This window comes from Oncorhynchus mykiss, chromosome 7, assembly GCF_057628025.1.
Source record: "Oncorhynchus mykiss isolate SJ-2025 chromosome 7, ASM5762802v1, whole genome shotgun sequence".
NCBI classification, from domain to species: Eukaryota; Metazoa; Chordata; class Actinopteri; order Salmoniformes; family Salmonidae; genus Oncorhynchus; species Oncorhynchus mykiss.
Window position 1 is genome coordinate 20,196,008 of NC_143028.1, and position 14,337 is coordinate 20,210,344.

General features: G+C 44.3%; 1 protein-coding gene across 4 annotated transcripts in view; it reads right to left on the reverse strand.

Moving 5' to 3' along the window:
* The window catches only part of LOC110527565 (uncharacterized), a 75,938-nt gene that overhangs the window by 56,559 nt on the left and 5,042 nt on the right, over positions 1–14,337 (reverse strand). The window lies entirely within an intron of this gene.

Consider the following 14,337-nt stretch of genomic DNA (forward strand, 5'->3'; position numbering starts at 1 on the left):
GCCAATCAGTTGTGTTGTGACAAGGTAGGGGTGGTATACAGAAGATAGCCCTATTTGGTAGAAGACCAAGTCCATATTATGGCAAATAACCAAAACAGAAATGACAGTCCATTACTTCAAGACATGAAGGTAGGTAGATGTGGAAAATGTCAAGAACTTCTAAAGTTTCTTCAAGTGCAGTCGCAATACCCATCAAGCGCTATGATGACAGTGGCTCTCATGAGGACCGCCACAGGAAAGGAAGACCCAGAGGTACCTCTGCTGCAGAAGATAAGTTCATTAGAGGTAACTGCACCTCAGATTGCAGCCTAAATAAATGCTGATGAGTCCAAATTTGCGATTTTTGGTTCCAACCGCCGTGTCTTTGTGAAACGCAGAGTAGGTGAACGGATGATCTCTGCATGTGTGGTTCCCACCGTGAAGCGTGGAGATGTGATGGTGCTTTGCTGGTGACACAGTCTGATATATTTAGAATTCAAGGCACACTTAACCAGCATAGCTACCACAGCATTCTGCAGAGATACGCCATCCCATCTGGTTCGCGCTTAGTGGGACTGCCATTTGTATTTCAACAGGACAATGACTCAACATACCTCCCGGCTGTGTAAGGGCTATTTGACCAAGAAGGAGAGTGATGAAGTGCTGCATCAGATGACCTGGCTTCCACAATATCCCGACCTCAACCCAATTGAAATGGTTTGGGATGAGTTGGACCGCAGAGTGAAGGAAAAGCAGACAACAAGTACTCAGCCTATGTGGGAACTCCTTCAAGACTGTTGGAAAAGCATTCCAGGTGAAGCTGGTTGAGAGAATGCCAAGAGTGTGCAAAGCTGTCAAGGCAAAGGGTGGCTACTTTGAAGAATCTCAAATATATTTTGATTTGTTTAACACTTTTTTTGGTTACTACATGATTCCATATGTGTTATTTCATAAGTTTGATGTCTTCACTATTATTCTACAATGTAGGAAATAGTAATAAAGAAACACCCTTGAATTCGTAGGTTTGTCCAAACTTTTCACTGGTACTATATATCTCTATATCTCTGGTGTGAAAAATGCTGACTCGTTGTGTGGTGAACATGGCCACACAGTTGGTGTTTGTTTGCCTCCGAGTACACACACACACACTCCAGCCTTCGTTATCCCAGTTGGCCACAGCTGTCCCTTTGTAGAACTATGCAGACAGACTGTCCACACAAAGTATGTGGCTCTACTCAAAACACGGGGAGTTCTTTCATGGTGTGTGTGTGTGTGTGTGTGTGTGTCTGACTGACACACACACCATCTGTTTCTAATATTACCACTCAGCTTGACTTACAGTGAGTGATCAAGCCTTCCCTGCATGATATCTGCCCAGCAATTATGCCTGTCAGTCAACACAGACATTGTAATGGAGGTGACATGTGGGTTTGAACAGCTGTATGTGCTGAGGTAGCAGCAGTGATGCCCAAAGTGGGCGCCACTTCTCTCTCAGCACACAGGAAGTAAACAAGTGTGACATCATTACCCCAGGTGCGAGAGAGGGAGGATGTGTGCATAGGAGGGGGGGGGGGGGTGGACATTTCTCCCAGGATCCACAACAGCAGGACCTTCACTGTCAATCTCTTACACTGGGTGGATTCTAAGTGCAGGAGTTGCATTTCAAGGGCCAAAGCCAAGGTTAGAGAATCAAGTCCTCTAATTTGGGAGAGGGTTTAAAAACGACTGAAAAAGATATCACACTACCAGTAATGATCCCCTACAGCCAATAAGGCTGCACCTTTTGTCTCTGTTGGTTTCTATTGAGACGAGTGTTGGTGTAGGCTTCTGCGCTCTGCAGAAAAAAAACAACAAAACGTAGAGGAAACACTGCTTCCTGTACTGTATATTCAAATCTCCCTAGGATACAGGTGTCCTTCTCCCACCCATACTTCCTGCTCTGGCCTAATCCCACATTTCCTGTCTGAGCAGGAAGTGGGAAAGAGGGCACTTGGCAGAGGTGATGTCAGAGGATAATAAAAACGAGTATTGCTACAGTGAGGAAACAGAGATAAAAACAGACTGTGTACAGTAATGGACATTATCCACAACTAACGCACCCCCAAGCCATAAGACTCCTGAACGGGCCATCAAATGGCCTCCCTGGACTATTTGCATTGTGTGCCCCCTCCCCAACCCCTATTTTTACACTGCTGCTACTCTCTGTTCATCATATATGCATAGTCACTAACTATACATTCATGTACATACTACCTAATTGGCCCAACCAACCAGTGCTCCCGCACATTGGCTAACCGGGCTATCTGCATTGTGTCCCACCACCCGCCAACCCCTCTTTTACGCTACTGCTACTCTCTGTTCATCATATATGCATAGTCACTTTAATCATTGCTACGTGTACATACTACCTCAATCAGCCTGACTAACCGGTAGCCTCGCTACTTTTATAGCGTCGCTACTGTATATAGCCTGTCTTTTTACTGTTGTTTTTACTTCTTTACTTACCTATTGTTCACCTAACACCTTTTTCGCACTATTGGTCAGAGCCTGTAAGTAAGCATTTCACTGTAAGGTCTACCTACACCTGTTGTGTTCGGCAAACATGACAAATAAACTTTGATTTGAGGCAAAAACATTTGGTAGTGCGTGTGCATGTGAGCATGAGTGTGACACATCCAAACCGGTGACCTCAGCCACACAGATCACATTGCATACACAGTAGTTAGGACATCCGTCACACTGCCTCATGCATTCTCTAACTAATGCTCCGTTTACATCGTGGCGTATTTCATTACAGAGTCTTGCCCCGGATTGTGAACGGACAACTGTACCGCTTAACGCAAGCTGGAGGAGAGCCCGTCTCTCGTCAGAGATCACATTTATATCTTGGAAGATCGCAAAATGTGACCTTTTCAATCAAGACAGGATAAATACGCCGGCACAATAAAAACGCAACATGCGACAATTGCAAAGATTTTACTGAGTTAGTCAAGACGCTGGCAGTCATGAAATTTCGCCATCAGGCAAATAACTGTCGGTCTCATTGTAATTGACCCTAATTAACATAAACACATTTAGCGTCTGGCTTCCACACACAGCCCACACTGATGCAGGCCTTTGGAACATCTACATTTTAAAAAGGCTATTAACTCCATGTAATATAGCTTACACCTTCAGAATATATCCATTATTTATTTTAGACAGGTCTAAAGAAACATGATATGAAGAAAATGTATTCTATTTCAGAAGAACAGAGTAGCATACTCGGAGTGGTCCTTATGTTAGGTCTTGATGTGGCTATGCCAAATGGCTGTGGGCTACACTAGTTCCTTTAGCAGACCAGATTTGGTTAGAATTCCATGGCATTATTTTATACTATGAAGAATACAATTGAACATAGCTGAATAAAATAGAAAGGATATTTTCTCCAAATGATTTGAGGGAGTGCACACATGTGGCTATTCTGTGTTGAGCAGTTCAAGAAACAAGTACTCCTATGTGCTTAATTTAGAGCTATTTATGTAACTTTAGTTGCGATACAAATGTTGGCCTATATGTTTTGCATGATGCGACTAATGCTGATTTTAAAAAAGGTTGCATGAAAGGCATGAGCTCTGCATAGTTTTTTGCGCAGGCTGTACACACTTCTAGTCTCTCATTCACTATTTGACAAGCACTTGATAATGCCTCTAATTTCCGGGCGGGATCCCCTTTGTGACCGTAATCCACTCTAAAAAAAAAAAAAATAACCAATGCTTCTTTGTTGTGCCCTTCTACCCGAGTGCTTTGCCCTCTCCATCACATGTTGAAGTCTCTCTTACAGGCGACAGGTTTTAGACAGACGCATTGGGGATGCAACTGCCCGTGTCCGTTATCAAAAGTGTCTGCAAATGTGATTAAGCATCTAATGCTTCTATAAGGTGCATTTGTATGATGCAAATTATCTTCCCCACGACTGAAACTCACGCACTGCTTATATATATGCCCATTAGGCTCCATACCCCTTGTAAAGCGGATTCATGTGCTTCATTTTAAAATATAATGGGTTTTTTTGGCCACTTTAGTTGTGATACTAACCTTATTACAATATACAGGCCTATGGCCTGGTTACATGAGGTGATTAGAAAAAGTCACACAAAAAAAAAAATATATATATATATATATATATATATATATATTTTCACACATCAGAATATTTTTGATATAATCTTGTCTTTACATATACTAAATAATGTGTGTGAAATTGTTTTGATTTAGAACGGACCATTATCATGCACCCGTCTCAAAAATGGGGCAGCGGAAAAAAAAATACATCTGTGCACTTAAATAGCGGATGAAGGATGCTTTTCCCGTAGTTTATCTTCATGCCAGCCAGGAAGGCTATACTCCTATTGTAAAGACAAGCAATGTGCTTAATGTTAGGAAAGTTGAGAAATAAATAGTAGGCCTAGCCTATAGAAAGCTGATGTGATCCTCCTCTATTTAGTAGAAGCCATCACTCTGTTTTCTCCCACAATTGCCTAGCCTATTGAAATGTTGCTCAACATGAGCTCATGGGCTCACATGAAGTGTTTGATTCAATTTTTTCGATCACATTTCCATTGATGTCAGAGTGATTAGATGGACAAGAGTGATAAGTACCAGGCAATTAGCAACTTTGGTAGGCTACTAATGACCAGCAGCATCAGAGCTTGGAGAATCCTAATTACCGTCATGTGGTATTTGACTGCCTTTATGACTCGTGACCTCCGGTTTGGCGGTAATATGGTCAGCGCAACAGCCCTAGTTACAGTTCATATAAGGAAATCAGACCATTTAAATACATTCATTTGGCCCTAATCTATGGATTTCACATGACTAGGAATACAGATCTGTTGGTCAGATAACCTTTTTTTTTAAAGTAGGGGCGTGGATCCGAAAACCAGGTTGTATCTGGTGTGACCACTATTTGCCTCATGCAGCGCGACATCTCATTCACATAGAGTTGATCAGGCTGTTGATTGCGGCCAGTGGAATGTTGTCCCACTCCTCTTCAATGGCTGTGCGAAGTTGCTAGATATAAACACATGTTCTGTAAAGGTAACAGGTAATGTGAACGAGGCTTAAGAGGACGAGTAGGCGAAGTCTTTCAGAAGAGCAAATCACAAGTGACCATAGAGCATGAGTCATCATGACCAGGTCCATTGTGCAACCAGAGCAATGCATGGCCATAAGAGTAGGGTGAAGTTACGCTGATCTTAAGTCAGTTTTGAGACCACCCTTTATGATCAAACCACACGAGTTGTTTAGTTCACTCCCGAGTGCGGATAGTGTTCACACTGAGGGGGTAAACGCACCAGAGTTCAGAAGACCTGCACCAAAACAATTGTGTGAAAGACCCCTCAGACTAGAAGTGCAAGCGTCAAGCCCTCCCCGTCCACCATTCATTATGACAGAAAAGGCTAAACTGATCCAAGGTCAGCACCCCTACTTAGAAGATTCATGAATATGGGCCTTGACCCTCTCCCTCGCTGTAAACTTCACTTTTGTTGCAACAGGTTCGTGTTGGCTGACCCTGGACATGCGAGTAGCCCTCTGATGGCTCATATAACCAATAGGGATGCCAAGCTCGGCAGCTGATCTGGAACCAGGCCGCTCTACTACATTTGGCACGGCAGTGTGTAATCAGGTTCACGACACAACAAACCGGGCCCCAGCCAAGAAGATTAGCCCAGTGGGTCAGTCAGGGAGTTAGGAGTCGGAGAGAAACTCACATACACACACTTAACATGAGCTGGTGTTCATACGCAAACATGCCAATAGGTCATAGAAACTAACGCGGGCGGACTGCGTGAGAGTGGTAAAACACTCACACGTGCCTCCAGTATGAGTGACTAAAGCTGCAGGTGTCAGTTTGATACGAGTCACCATCTATTTTATGGGGTGGGGGGGTAGACAGGTGCATAAGTTGAAGTGAGATATCTACAGTAGGCTAGCCAAAGCAGTTGCAAACTTCTCCAATTATATTATTGGCCTGGTCCACCTAGATTCAAAGCCCCGGGGACATGTTTTCTGCAAGGGAACAGCACACGGCTGCATAACATTTAACACAACAGACGTTGGCCAGTACAACTCCGTCTGAAGTTAGGACTACAGTAGTATTCCACGGCCATAAATGTGAGAAAACAAGACTTGTTCAATAAGAAACCCTCGTTTTCAGGTTGAAAAGCTATTTGCACAGAGTTCCCCTAATGAACACAGGTGTTAAAGCAGCAAAGCATTACAAAGTGAAACTGCTACACAGCCAAGTGTTCCAGATGTTGACTGTGGGAAACTGGTCAAACGAAGAGGAAAAATGACGAGAATGAGCTCAGTGTTTCCAAGCACGCATTTCCGGATGACATCATTGACACTAAGAGCAGCACAGTCGTCTCTTTCATTCATTTCTTTCGCTCTGCTCTCCATCCGATCACTAGGGTCATTTTCATTAGGCACCAAACTGAAGAAAACAGATTGAAACAGGGAGGAACCATTTGGACATGTCCACTAGGAAACGCTCATTTTCCTTCTCCTTTTCAAAATGCTTTAAAACGTTTTGCGACGGTGCGCCCTACTGGAAATGACCCAGTTTCCCCAACCACTGCCTTCAGTCTTGTAACGATTGTGTTGGCAGCTTGGCAGCTGAAGGTTGAGGAAAGGTTAGCCAATAACCTCACTAGGGGCTCGATGATGTGCGTCGACCCGCCGCCCTTGGCTCGCTGTAAAATGGGCAGTGTGACAGGGAGATGCTGGCTACATCCCGATTCGACAACCCTTCTCCTAAACTGTGCACTAGTACACTTCCCGTCATGGATTTAACAAACGGTGGAAACTCCCTCCGGCCAATGCTTACACCAACCCAATGACGGGGAGTGTGCAAGTGCACACTATGGCTGAAGGGGTGGAATATTGGGACAAAGCCGCATTTTCTCCCTTTTTTACTCGTCTCACAGGTCCAGAAAAAATCCAAGGAAACTTACAGTATTATACAGAGCCATGATTCCATGGAACTCCCATCCTTCTCATATAGCGCAAGTAGCACAGCAAACCTGTTTTTTTTTTGTTTTTTGACAAATAAAGCAACACCTCACGGCACAAGGCCTCTACCCCACGTGATCCACTTGTGGTGTGTATTTACTGACATGTATGTGTAACTGACAGATGCAAACGCACAACACATGTTCATGATTTGAAATGCATGTCAATTGTGAAGTCTTTTGTCTGTTATGTCGTTTTCGTTTACGTGTCGGACCCCAGCTGGACTAGCTGTCGGGGATCCTAAGAAACGGGGATCCTAATAACGGGGAACCTAATAAACAGGGATCCTAATAAAATAAAAACCACTCCCATCCGTATGCACCTTTGCAATATCTGGGAAATGAAAGCTTTTCTACAACAGATGTGAAGAGAGTAATGTGTGTAATGCATCTTTTAAAATAGGTCATATTTGCCTGGGCCTGGAAAGCAAAGAACGTGAAGGCAAGTTGTATATCTTTAATGGATAATGCAGGTTTTCTATTCTATACTGTCCGAGCCCAGTCTCAGCTCATAATATACAGGCTATACTATAAGAGAATCAGTGGACAAAACTAAATCTTTGAACAGACGAGAGGATTTTGTCACCCACCATCTAAGATTCTGAACTCGTTTCTGTAGTTGGAAACGGATGAGATCATTCCTGAAACATTATTTTGTTTAAATATAATTTGATCGGAGAAATTAAGCTGATTGATTGCACCCCAAAAAAGTGCCCATTTTAAAAACGTATAGGATTCATTTAATCCAAAAATAAATACGAGTACCTAACATCCGATTTGGACCATCATTCTTCCCAACAATGAGTAAGACTGAGTAATCCAATAAAATGATCACTAACCACCCACATACCATCCACACCCTTACAACCAGTATGAGTTCTGGTTCTAAGGCAAGTAGTGTGGAGCTGCTGCTGTGAATCTGGTGAAAAAAAATTTAACGGAAATTTCCATTCTGTTCAATTTCCGTTGCAAAACGTTTTGTTAAAGTGTACCTTCACTGGATATCACCCATATTGCTAATGTCTAGGTGCTATGGTAAGAGAGAGAGTCGCCCATACATACTCCGCATAATCACACACGCGAAACACCAATAGAATAGAGCAAAGGGTCCCAAAGAAAGACAATTGCGCGCTCATTTTTCCTTGAAACACAAACACACGTCGACAAAAATGCATGTGTCCACAGTACAAAAACAGTTCCCTGAGGATTTAAAAGGAATGTGACCGAGAGAACACTCAGGGGGAACAGAGCAAACACAGCTATGGGTAGGAAAATAGCGGAGGACTTCCGCAGAGGGGTGAGTGGAAGAGCTAGCTTAATCTGCACCGCCAATGACCTGATACGAGAGTTCACAGAGTCCGCGCACACAGTCAAACGCAAAACCTGGCTTCTCTCTACCACTCCATATCAACACAACACACACACCCTGTGCATGTTGTTTCTCCTCGTCTCCCTCTCCTTCTCATGTCAAATCCTGGCTTCTCTCTACCACTCCATATCAACACAACACACACACCCTGTGCATGTTCTTTCTCCTCGTCTCCCTCTCACGTCAAAACCTGGCTTCTCTCTACCACTCCATATCAACACAACACAGTCACACACACCCTGTGCATGTTCTTTCTCCTCGTCTCCCTCTCCTTCTCACGTCAAATCTTGGCTTCTCTCTACCACCCCACACATAAAGACGCACGTCAGTGCTGCTGTCAGTGTTCCATGAGAACCAGCTGAACTTTGGGAGGGGAGAGCAACGAGCACACAGGATGGGAAGGATAATGATGTCAATCCCACCTGGTTGATGGGAGACAGCCCGTTTCCGTGGCAACGAAGAAAACATCACAGAGGTCATGTGAGGTCACTCAGAACAGAACTTTTCACTGGAGGGAAACAGGACATTCTGCATCCCAAATGGCACCCTATTCCCTACATAGTGCATTACTTTTTCACCGGCCCCATAGAGCTCATTTGGGACACAACCAGATGGGAGAATCCAGCACAGGCTGGGCTCGAACACTTCAACTAGACCCAATGGACCAAATCAGTGGTTCCAGGCAGAGCACAATCTAAGGCCATCAAAAACTACATCCACGCCATTTCACATAACTGCCAATGGAAATCAATAGAACACTGGCTAGGCTAAAAATAGAACTTTGTCATTCGTTCCCCGTACTGGTTAGGTGAAAGCAATACGGAAGAGCGCAACCTTTAGGTTATTAGGCCTATGCTATGGTGGGAAAGCAGCCATAATGCTTACTCGGACTTCATTACTCAGCTTCATTGCTTCTTGAGCTACCGTGCCTTGAAGAATCAGTGAGGTAAAAGAGATGGGCCATAGGAGAGACCTTTACAGTTTTGGAATGCAGCCATTCTGTACTTCAGACCTGGATCGTACTCGTTAGTGCAAACCGTAGCAAAGCGTTTTGCAAAGAAAACCTGAACTCGTCCAATAATTAAATGGTTCCGGTCAAATTTCCACAACATCCTGTCACATGACACTAATGCCAACACTGACTGGACCACAGCAGGAGCGGGCAGAGTGCATCTGCCTGTAGCTAACAGAGGCTTTGAGGACACAGGCTAAAGGCGTCTGCATGCTTCCTATCCGAAGCAGTTTGTTCATATATGATGACGACATTTTGGTCTTGGGTAAGGGTTTTTTCGGGTGGTTGTACACACATTTTTTGCTTGAGGCAAGCTGAAGTTCAGAGCCGAAGTCTACTCCCCCTCGTTGGTCGTTGGTCAACAGTAGGGATTCTTCAACTAAGTGTTCTGTTGTCATTCAATGAGACGACTCGTTTTCAAGCACATTTTCTTCTGTTGAGAAATACTGCACCAAACATCTTAGTTAGACGTAAAATTGAGCGACTAAGATCTCTCCCGCAAAAACGTCTAAATTAATGACCGGTTTGTGTTCTTACACTGAACAAAAATATAAATGCAATCATTTCAAAGATTTCAGAGTTACAGTTCATAATCAGTTATTTGAAATAAATTAGGCCCTAATCTATGGATTTCACATGACTGGGAATACAGATATGAATCGGTTGATCACAGATAACTTACAAATAAAATACAGAAAGTAGGGGTGTGGATCAGAAAACCAGTCAGTATCTGGTGTGACCACATTTTGCCTCATGCAGCTCAAAGTCTCCTTCATAGTTGATCAGGCTGATTGTGGCCTGTGGAACATTGTCCCACTCCTCTTCAATGTCTGTGCAAAGTTGCTGGATGTTGGCGGGAAATGAAACCCGCTGTCGTACACGTCGGTCCAGAGCATCCCAAACATGCTCGATGGGTGACATGTCTGCTGAGAATGCAGGCCATGGAAGAACTGGTACATTTTCAGCTTCCAGGAATTGTGTACAGATCCTTGCGACACGAGGCAGTGCATTATCATGCTGAAACACGAGGCGATGGCTGCGGATGAATGGCACGACAACGGGCCTCAGGATCTCTTCACAGTATCTCTGTGCATTACAATTGCCAACGATAAAATGCAATAGTGTTCATTGTCCATAGCTTATACCTGCCCATACCATAACCCCACCACGGAGCACTCAGTTCACAACGTTGACATCAGCGAACTGCTCGCCCACACAGTCTGCCATCGGCACAGTACAGTTGAAATCTGTGGAAAGCACACTTCTCCAGCATGCCAGGGGCCATTGAAGGTGAGCCTTTGCACACTGATGTCCGTTACGATGCCGAACTGCAGTCAGGTCAAGACCCTGGTGAGGACGGCGAGCACACAGATGAGTTTCCCCGAGACGGTTTCTGCAGAAATTCATAGTTTGTGCAAACCCACAATTTCATCAGAAGCCGGATGCTGAGGTCCTGGGCTGGTTACACGTGGTCTGCAGTTGTGAGGCCGGTTGGACAAATTCTCTAAAACGAGGTTGAAGGGGGCTTATGGTAGAGAAATGAACATTTAATTATCTGGCAAACACTCTGGTGGACATTCCTGCAGTCAGAATGCCAATTGCACGCTCCCTCAAACCATGAGACATCTGTGACATTGTGTTGTGTGACAAAACATCACATTTTTGTGGCCTTTTATTGTCCCCAGCACAATCAGTTTCGTGATATGCCACACCTGTCAGGATTTTCTTGGCAAAGGAGAAATGCTCACTAACAGGGATGTAAACAAATTTGTGCACAAAAGTTGAGAAATAAGCTTTTTGTGCATATGGAAAATATCTGGGATCCTTTATTTCAGCTCATAAAACATTGGACCAGCTGAACCGAAGCATGCAGAAGCCTTAACCTGCCACCATGGTGCTCATGCTTCTAACTGCTTCTAGACTTTGCATCACTTTGTTCATCGCTCCTATGAGGCCTGCATAGCATCACCTGAAATCTCCTGTTAAATGAGGACCCAGATGTATTCCCCTCAACACAGGCAAGGGTGCCCTCTTTCTGCCCGTTCCAATCAAACAGAACAGAGTCTGAACGCCAGCCATCTAACAGTCTGAAAACATGATCTAGACATGGACCCACAGATGTGTGCTCGTGATCCATTTAAAACACTCAGATAAGAACCCCTGTTCATTTCTTATTGCAAGGAAATCAAACGACGCACATGTGACTTTACTGTATCAATCAAATAACATTATGCAAATGAAAAAAATACATTGACTTTCTTGTTCATTTCACGGAGTCATCTAGATTTGGATTTTGTACATTTCTGTGAACAATCGGTCAGTGAAAATCTCCTTCTCCATCTTGGTCCATAGGAGACGACCCGGGGCAGGCAGGCAGGTGGCTGGCTGGCTGGCTGCCTTTGTTCCAAAATGGCAGTTGCAGCTGTCGTCAAAGGTCAAGAAAATGCTCTATGAACACTAAGGGACCTATGGAGACAGAGGACAGGACCAGGACAGACTATAATAGGGGAAACTCACGCCTAGAAATGGCAGGGTGGGCCCTGGTTGGTATATGAGGGTGGCACTCGGTCGGGCACCATGGCGCCAGCTGCCCTTCTCAGGCTCCTACCACGCCCTCTCCCAAACCCAGAACCCTGCCCAAGGCACTTGCAGCAGGGATACCTCCTTTATCAGCAGGCACCATCAGCGGTTTCCCTGCCCCCCCCCTCTAGCTCTTTATCAGTAAGTTATGAGTATCTTTGAAGTGCCCCCGCCACCCTACACCCCCTCTGGGTGTAACAGATCCTGGTTAAACCTACACCCGTCATCTCAATGCCATTGCTGCTCTTTGTGGTTTAGCTCGTCGGCTACCTTTTGTGCCCAAGGACCTGTGGTGGGTGGCAGGGCATTGGGCCTTCTACACGTGCAACACCCCACTCCACCCCTAAGGAAACAGCCTTTACCCCCTCCCCTCCTCCGTCCCTAGGGATCATTAACCATGCTGGGACTGCTTTTGTCATCTGATCAGCAGCTTCACTACTTTCACTGGAACACTGGGGATATGAAAAGGCAAGAGGGAGTTAGTTATATGTGGCTTCCTTGTCCCTACTGTATAGCACCTTGTACACAGAGGATTTCCATTATTTTTGTATATTTGAAAAGGGGTAGGTGGGATTTAAAAAAAAAAAATGTTTAAACAGGTGGTACCTTTATACCACTAAAAACTACTTTCACTGGGACATGAAATGGAAGAGGGTGAGATAAATATGGGAGCAGACAAGGAAAAGAAAATGTTTTTTTTAAACAAAAGTAGCGAATTGGAAAACCATGCTGTAAGCTGTGTGGATTTTGTTGTGGTCTGCAGTTCTCTCAGACATGCAGTCTCATTTTACCTCCCACTCTTCTCCCTCCCTGGCCTCAGGAAACAGTGGAACACTGAACTCCCTTACGTCTGCCCTTAAAAATAAAAAAAGAAAAAGAAAAGAAGAGGGAACTAAAATAACACCTGGCTGGCATCCCAAATGGTACCCTATTCCCCATATATTTAATTACTTTTGATCAAAGCACTATTGGTCCTGGTCAAAGGTAGTGCACTACATGGGGAATAGGGTGCCATTTGGGACACTAACTAGCTCCTCCTGGCAGATGGTCCCCCCCCCCTCGAATCAATGGAAAACAAACCATGACTGTGCTGTTTACGTGCACAAAGCCTGTGTTGTGTTCAGTAGGTACTAAATTTAATGGGAATGGAGTAAAACGGGAATGGACTACCTGGATTTTTCAAATAAGTGCATTTACATTTGTTGCACAACGTTTTGAACTAATGAACACAACCCAGGCTACATCAGCCCCAAAGAACACAGCTAACACACAGTGCTTTGGCCATTCAAAATAAATGTGGCCACACCGCTGCAAGTTGCAATGCGATCCTTCATTCAATTCTTCAGAAACAAAACCACACAACATCTATTGGTGAGACTGGCTGAAGATCCTGACAATCAAGCCACCATCTCAAGTCAATCAGCCACTACCCCTAGACCAGTGGTACCCTTCATTTGCAGCGCACAGTGACTATCCTATTTTCCATTCATAACACATAACAATGATACAATTTCAATTCAATGTGTTTAATGCAGGCCTGAATCATTTCATTGAATACATCTATTGTTCCCTGGACGGCAGATAGGTGGCAGTATAGCGCAGCTGTTGAACAGAAAGGCCGAAATAGAAAGTTTGCTCAAATGCTTGTGCAGTTGCGTTCTTACAGCGACTGACCCATAGTTAATTTTGCAGTCTGGTAGACATGGATCGATTTATTGTGTACCAAAAAAAAGAAACGGAAATCTATTGACAATGAAAATGAGGGGGAAAGAGCTGGAGAACAACGTGACAGCTGTGAACGAACAACCCCCGGGGAACCAGGAAAAAATAAAAATCAGGAGGATGGCGGCGGGGAAACGCAGCTAGCTAACGTAGCTCCGGTGGCTAAGAGAAGGATACGGTCGATTCAAGAAGAACACAGAAGGTTCCCAGAGAAAATGGACAGACAAGTATTTTTGTACTGCATAATGGGACTAGCTCACGGTCTTATTTTCCAGAAGGCAGTCAATCATTTTAAACGAGCAAATTTCCAGTCACACCATGCCCACTTTGACAAAACATATCCGCCACAAAGCAACCTCAGGAACAACAAAATAGTGCAAATCAAAGGACTGCTCAAAGAACAACAAATGGACAGATCTAGCACTGTTGCAGAGAAAACGACAGAGGCAACAAGAAGGCGAGAAACAAGAAGGCCTTCACAGACACGGAGATAGCCAAAATATTGTATGCCGATTTCACAAACAAGGAAGCTATTTTAAAGAAAATTAAGGGACTGCAACTCTCAGACTCAACCATAACAAGACACATAGAAGACATCAGCAAGCAACTGATTACTGACA